Source organism: Lytechinus pictus, chromosome 5, assembly GCF_037042905.1.
Source record: "Lytechinus pictus isolate F3 Inbred chromosome 5, Lp3.0, whole genome shotgun sequence".
Taxonomy (NCBI): domain Eukaryota; kingdom Metazoa; phylum Echinodermata; class Echinoidea; order Temnopleuroida; family Toxopneustidae; genus Lytechinus; species Lytechinus pictus.
Window position 1 is genome coordinate 4,878,254 of NC_087249.1, and position 6,986 is coordinate 4,885,239.

Consider the following 6,986-nt stretch of genomic DNA (forward strand, 5'->3'; position numbering starts at 1 on the left):
TCACACCCCAAAACCCTAAACGTAGGTATTACTCGTTATTCTGGTGCAAGGGGATCAAATTCAATTTTTCAAGATGGCATCTGGCGGCCATTTTGGATTTATGCAAATTAGAAAAATTGCCCAAACGGCAACTTTGGGCGACCAAGCTGAATTTGTTCTAGGACCCCATGGGAACACGAATCAAGAAAAAACTTCATCGGAAAGAACATTTCTAAGGTTTTTGAGCCTGTGGGACTGTCAAATCGACTAAATCTTACTTTGATCCTTGGAGGTGATGTCAGCTGTTCTCCATCGTATGGAATTGGAATTGCCTGCTCAGAAGATCCAGGTAGGTCGTTTTTCAGGTTTAGAATCAGTTTCAGTTTATTTCTTATTTCAAACAACACACAAGATTTTTGTAACTTCTGAAGGTTTCCATGGCGAAGAATAGTGTAGTAGGTTTCACGGTACACCATATATCTTTCTTGGGCGAGTGTTGGTCCTAAAAAGGACCGCCTAATCTCGACGTTTCGACAAGTGTGTTCTTGTCGTCTTTAGGAGAAACAAGATTATTGTGAACCGCGTCTATTAAGTAAATATTGTGCTGATATTGGGTGGGTGTTTCATGAGCTATTCATATATTAAGAACGACTGGTGATCCTTTTTTGTTGTACACGTGTAAGAAAAGTTCACCAGTCGTTCTTAAAGTCGCACTTAACTTACGAACAGCTTTATGAAGCACCCCAAGGTCGGTAATGGCTTAATAATTATCCCTTGTTACTTGTATGGGCTATTTCCCGGGGGCGAGGGTGCCCCCTCAAGTTTTCGACCGTGGATGGCGCGATCACGAAGAAAATTTGCACAACGATAGAGGATGACACAAGCTACAGTTGCATAGATAAATTGCACTAAATCCATATATTTTGTTTTATTTCATGGGAATCAATTATGTTAATTTATGTATGAAATCATACTTTTTGCTCGGATTTACTAATTAAAACTAATTAAAACTCCTAAAAATCTTATTTTGGGACGAAAATATTCTTTCGAGCATTCCTAACAATTGTAAATAAAAAAAAAAAAAAAATCGACTGCTTGTGTATTTTACCCGGACGTAGTAGTAGCAGCAGTTGTAGTTGTAGTATAGTAATGAGGGGGACGAAGAAGAAGAAGCAACAACAACAGTAACCATGAAAATTTATATTTTCATGGTTTACCCCATTATTTTTAACTTTTTGTTTTATCTTTCTAACTCACTTTTGTTTTATCTCTCTAACTCACTCTCATGTTCTCTCTATCTCTTCTCCCACTTTCCCTTGATCTGTCTGTTGATCTATCTATCCATCCGTCTATCCATCCATTCATTCATCCATCCATCCATCCATTTTTCTTTCTATCTATATCTATCTATCTGTTTATCAATTTACCTATTTATTCATCTTTCTACTGCTTAATCTATCCATTTCTATTTATTTATTTATTTATTCATTCATTTATTTATTTCTCTTCTAGTTCGAGATCCTCTTGAGGGATGGGCTATTGCTCTCATTGTAATCGTCTCTTCCTGATATTTTACTTCGGAGCAAGCATTATTGGATATATCATATACAAGAATAGGGCTAGTACTGTTAACAGCGTTTCACAAAGTTAATCAGGGTATTTGTCATAAAATAAAAATAAGGAAATAAGGAAAATAATAGCCACGGTAAAGGAGACAGAGGTGTTCCTTCCTGTGTTGAAGATCTTTAAAAAAACGATGGTAACGCAGACAGGGGCGTTTCTTCGTGTATTAAGCCCAGCGCACACTCCACGATCCGTTGCGACGCGATTTTTAACAAATCACATTTTTCACGAAATATGAAAGTTCCAAGAAGTAAAATTATTGTATTTGAAGTTCGATGGAATACTAAATTTAAAATCGGATCGCAACGGATCGTGTAGGTTGCACTGGGCTTTCGAATCATGATTATTGCTCAAGACATTCCTTAAATGACAAGTCCACCCCAACCAAAAGTTGACTTGAATAAAAGGAGAAAATTTTAATGAAGCATGACACTGAAGATTTCATCCAAATTGGATGTAAACTAAGAAAGTTATGGCATTTTAAAGATTCGCATAATGTCGCAAAAAAGTTTATTCTAAACATAAACAAAAATTACTACAAAATAATATATCAAGATAATTACGACCATACAGATCAGCCAGAATATTTACAGTGCATTAATTATAGGCGGAAATTTCCACAAATCAAACCTCCATTTACGAATATGAGCAAAAAGAATATCTTTTTTTAACGATTCTGTATTCTATTTCTTTGTTACTATGAATGATAAATCTTCAGTAATGTGAAATATTATTAAAAGCTGAATTGTTTATGTTTTTAGGTCGTTCTAGACAATACAATGACAAAGAAAAGTATACATTACGCACAATTATGTTAGCACATTATGTTAATTATGCTAACTGCGACGATTAGGCCTAGCTACCTTGTTCAAAAAGTATAAAAAGTGTCATAAATTAATTCTTCGTCATAGAAAACCTTAGAAAACCTGTATTATTTATGTTCGCAGGCAGTTCTAGACAATACATTGACAAGAAAATCTATATATTTAACATGTACTAGCGCATTATGCTATTTCGAATGACAACTTTTATACTTGTAAAAATGGAAAGTTATTTTCATAAAAGAATCCTCGTCATAGAAACTCTAGAAGGGCTGTGTTTTCTATGTTTTGGGGGTTTCTGGATAGAAATTCACAAATATGTATATATACACAACAACAAAAAAGTAAGTCCCCCCTAAATCAAAATGCTGTAACTTTTGAACGGAATAATTTTGAGATATAATATTTTCAAGGTGGTTTTTTACACTCATTAAACAACTGCCGGGGAAAAATGAGATTGATCGGTTGGGTCATGCATGAGTAATCAAAGATTGAATTAAAAATGACAATTTTTGAAAGTCACAAGAGTCGTTTTTCAGATTGTGTAAATACAAAGTAGGGCAAAAGTTGTTATTGATGAATTTTATGGTGTTAATGCAGCTTTACTATCCATCAATTAGCCACTCCACACCAAATTTTGATAACGTATGTTCATGGTTGAGTGAGCACAATTTTTTTTGGTGACGTATCATCATACATTTGTAGGGTTTTATGGTTGTATCCTCTGTAACTTGTTAAAAACTGTTAAAATTTGATAATGTTTAGTGGCTCCCCTCCCCCAATGTCTTGGCTCCTCCCCACTTTCAAATTCTGGCTCCACCACTAATTTCTCCATAAATTCTACTGATCCTAAGAAATTGTTAGGAAAAGATTACATTTACGCAGTAAAAAGAGTTAATAGGAAACGAATACTTTTTTGCAGTAAAAAGAGTATTAGTTTTCGAGTGTGCTCGCTCAACCATGAAAGTGTAAAAAGTTCGGAAAGTGCGTGATGATAAAAATGATGGATGATAAAAACAACAGCAATTAAGTAACATTTGAAACCGAATTTGCCCCCAATATTCACTTTATAACCCCTAAAATGAGTCTGTGACATTGAAAATGCCCCTTTCCCCCTATGATGCGTGCTCACTCATCCATAAATTAACAAATCGATTTCACTTTTGCATAGAATTATACCCAGAGGTTGATAAATATTACTGCCAAATGATAATGCTATAGACAGCTTTGAAAAAAGTTCCGTCACATTGAATAAGGGGTTACTTTTTCCTAAACATAATTATGCACCCATAGTGTACACAATGTCTATGGGAGAGAAATTCAGAATTTCAACAAAAGTGAAATAAGAGTTTGTTTCATGGACGGTTTTGTTACTTCTGCCAACATTTTTTTCATGAAACTTCGCACATGGCTTCAGTATGACACTAAGCAAAAGGCGCGCACACCAAAATAACTGTTCGATACGGCACAGAATGGGTCCAAGGCCTTGAACTTTCTTCTCATTTGCATAATTTTCGAATCTTGTGTGCTCACTGAAGCATTAAACATCGGGATTTTCATGAAAATCATATGAAATGAACTATGCAAGAAGGTTTGTGACGGATATCCATAGTTTGCAATTGATTTTGTCCAATAACGTAAAAACAAGCTAATCACATTCCACATGTTCATTCAAGCGTGAATGTTTAATTAAACGCCTTTGAATCATTGAAGCATGTTAATTGGTCATGAGCATAACGAAAGAGGTTGAGAAAAGATAATTTCAGTTACCAAATTGAAACAATACTTGCGTATTTTTTGTTTTCATTGAATGTTCATTGAACCGTAAAATTATGAATATTGTTGAAGACACTCTTCCCAAAAGTAATTGTCATCATATTCGATCATTCTTATCGATAAAAATGTGTAAAAAAAAATCAAATTATAGCAAATTCTGACTGTGTTTATTCAACCGTGAAATTTAGCAAAAAAAGTGGTTTCATCTTTTAGAAAGTACATTGTACATGCCTTTTGACTATTTTTTCATGGTGAGAATGTGGAATTCGTTCCAATAAACTGGAATCAAAGTCATGGTATTTTGCCTGTGACTTTTAAAAAGTGACAATTTTTCCTTCTGGCAGTGCTCACTGAAGCATGACATAAAATACGTCCCTAACATTCACTCAGAGGATATCTTATAAAATTACCTACACGCTCATGTAAAAATATATTAAAAACTCCTAGAGGTTCGGAAATTATGGATGTTTGTTTTAGGGGGGACTTATTTTTGTTGTTGTGTATATTATCCTATTCCAACTTTTTTTTTTTTTTTTAAATCTTTTTCCCCTCCACAGGGATTTTATTGGCAATCAAAAATCAATAGGTACAGAGCACAATGAATAATACAATCACTGATATAAACAATGAACTGACAAGTATAACAAAATAATTTTACATGTTGAAGTCAAACAGTAAAAAGATTTTTCAACCGAAACCATCTTTTGTCGAATCTGCGTTGTTTGAAATTAAGTTGGGCAATGTATTTCTCATTTTGATAATAATTGATTATTGAGGATTTAATGACACTGAAAAGAGGAATTGTATTGTTTATTTTACAATCATATACAGTTTTTCTTACTATAATAAAAATACAATTAAGTGCACAATTGTTTTTTCCAATAAATCCGAATATTTTATTTTCATCTGAAAAATGTAGAGTCTCACTGGTTTTGGTCCTAATCCAAACCTCTAACTCTTTCCAAATGTGATTAACATGCCTGCACTCCGAGTATAGATGCAAAACCGTTTCGATTTCTTTTCGGCAGAAGGTGCATTTGTTTACTGAAACTAATTTCAATTTGAAAAGCAAATCATTTGTAAATAATATACGTTGCACAACCTTATATTGAAACCAACGCAATGTTACATCAATGGTACACTGAAAACCCAATGAGCAATATGATTCCCACCTTTTATCGTTCAGATCAAATATGCACTTCCATTTAAGAAAGCTTTTGTTTTCTGTTTTTCGTCGTTTCAATAGAATGGAATAAATATGCGAGCATCCTTTTTTATGTTTAGTAATAAATGATAGCACATCTGGAATTAATGGTTTGGGGATTCTATTGAAAGTGGACCTTTTGTAGGCTTCCTTGATAGCAGCACACAGTGAATGATAAAAAAGAAAATTTGACTGGACATCATAAAGATCCTGAAAATCTTTGAAAGATAAAAAATGCCCTCCTTCATCCAAAATATCATTAATGAAACGTATACCCCTTTCACTCCATTTCTTCATATATATTGGCAAATTGCCTATTTTTATGTTATTATTCCATAAAGGATGTGAAGGTATATTGACATGATTATTATAATAGATAGTTAAGAAATTACTATAAGCAAAAAACATTTCACTCCAGAAAGAGTTATAGGTCTGTTTTGATAATTCTCGAAAGTAGTGACTACCCATATATGTCATATACAAAAGAACATCTTGTAGTCTTGGCAAGGATAACGTAAGAAAGCTTAGAATGTAACTATCAATTGATCCGTTTACAATTCTCCTAATCCAAGAAATCTTTAATGATTGACAGTGTGAATATATGTCTATCATTTTAACCCCACCGTTTAAATATGTTTGGGACATTTGAATCCTACAAACTTTGTCCGGTTTTTCCTCCCATATGAATTTGTAAAATAATGAATTTAAATCCTTTAAAACTTCGTCACTAGGATTCGGAAGAGACATAATGAGGTAATTAAGCTTAGAAACCAACAAGGATTTAACCACAGTTACTCTTCCTAACACAGTTAGATATCTTTTTAACCATGATGTCATTTGACTCTTTATTTCTATAATTTTTTCGTTGTAATTATATTGTACCATCTTCTGCAAATCCGTACAAAAATCAACACCTAGATATCTAAAGAATTCATCAAATACCCATGTTAAATTACGATCAATAAGTATCTTGTCTTTTTTGTTTTTATTTAGCCCTATCCAAATCGCTCGTGTCTTATGAATATTTATTTTTAATCCAGATATTGCAGCATATTCATCTAAAATATTTAATGCGATATTCAATTCCGAAGCGGTACCGTTTAACGTGAGTAAAGTATCATCCGCATACTGAATCAATTTCAAATTTTGTTCAGATATCCTTATTCCATTAATACACCTTGTATTTCTAAATAAAATTCCAAGAATCTCTGCACACAAGAGGAAAATATAGGGAGATAATGGGTCCCCCTGGCGACAACCTCTTTCGATTCTAAATCTCGGAGTGAGGTGTCCATTTACCACAATACAAGATTGAATATTTTCATAGAAGACATTAAACCATTGTATAATCGATGGGCCAAAATTAAAGTATTTAAAAACTTTTATAATGAAGCTGTGAGAAATCGAATCGAAAGCCTTTTCGAAATCGATTAAAAGCAATAAACCGGGGATATCGTTCACATCTGTATACAAAAGCAAATCATATAACAGTCGAATATTTTCACAAATAAACCGGCCCTCCATGAAACCTTTTTGGTTCTCATGTATTAAAAAAGGAAGCACCTTTTTGAGTCTATTTGCGA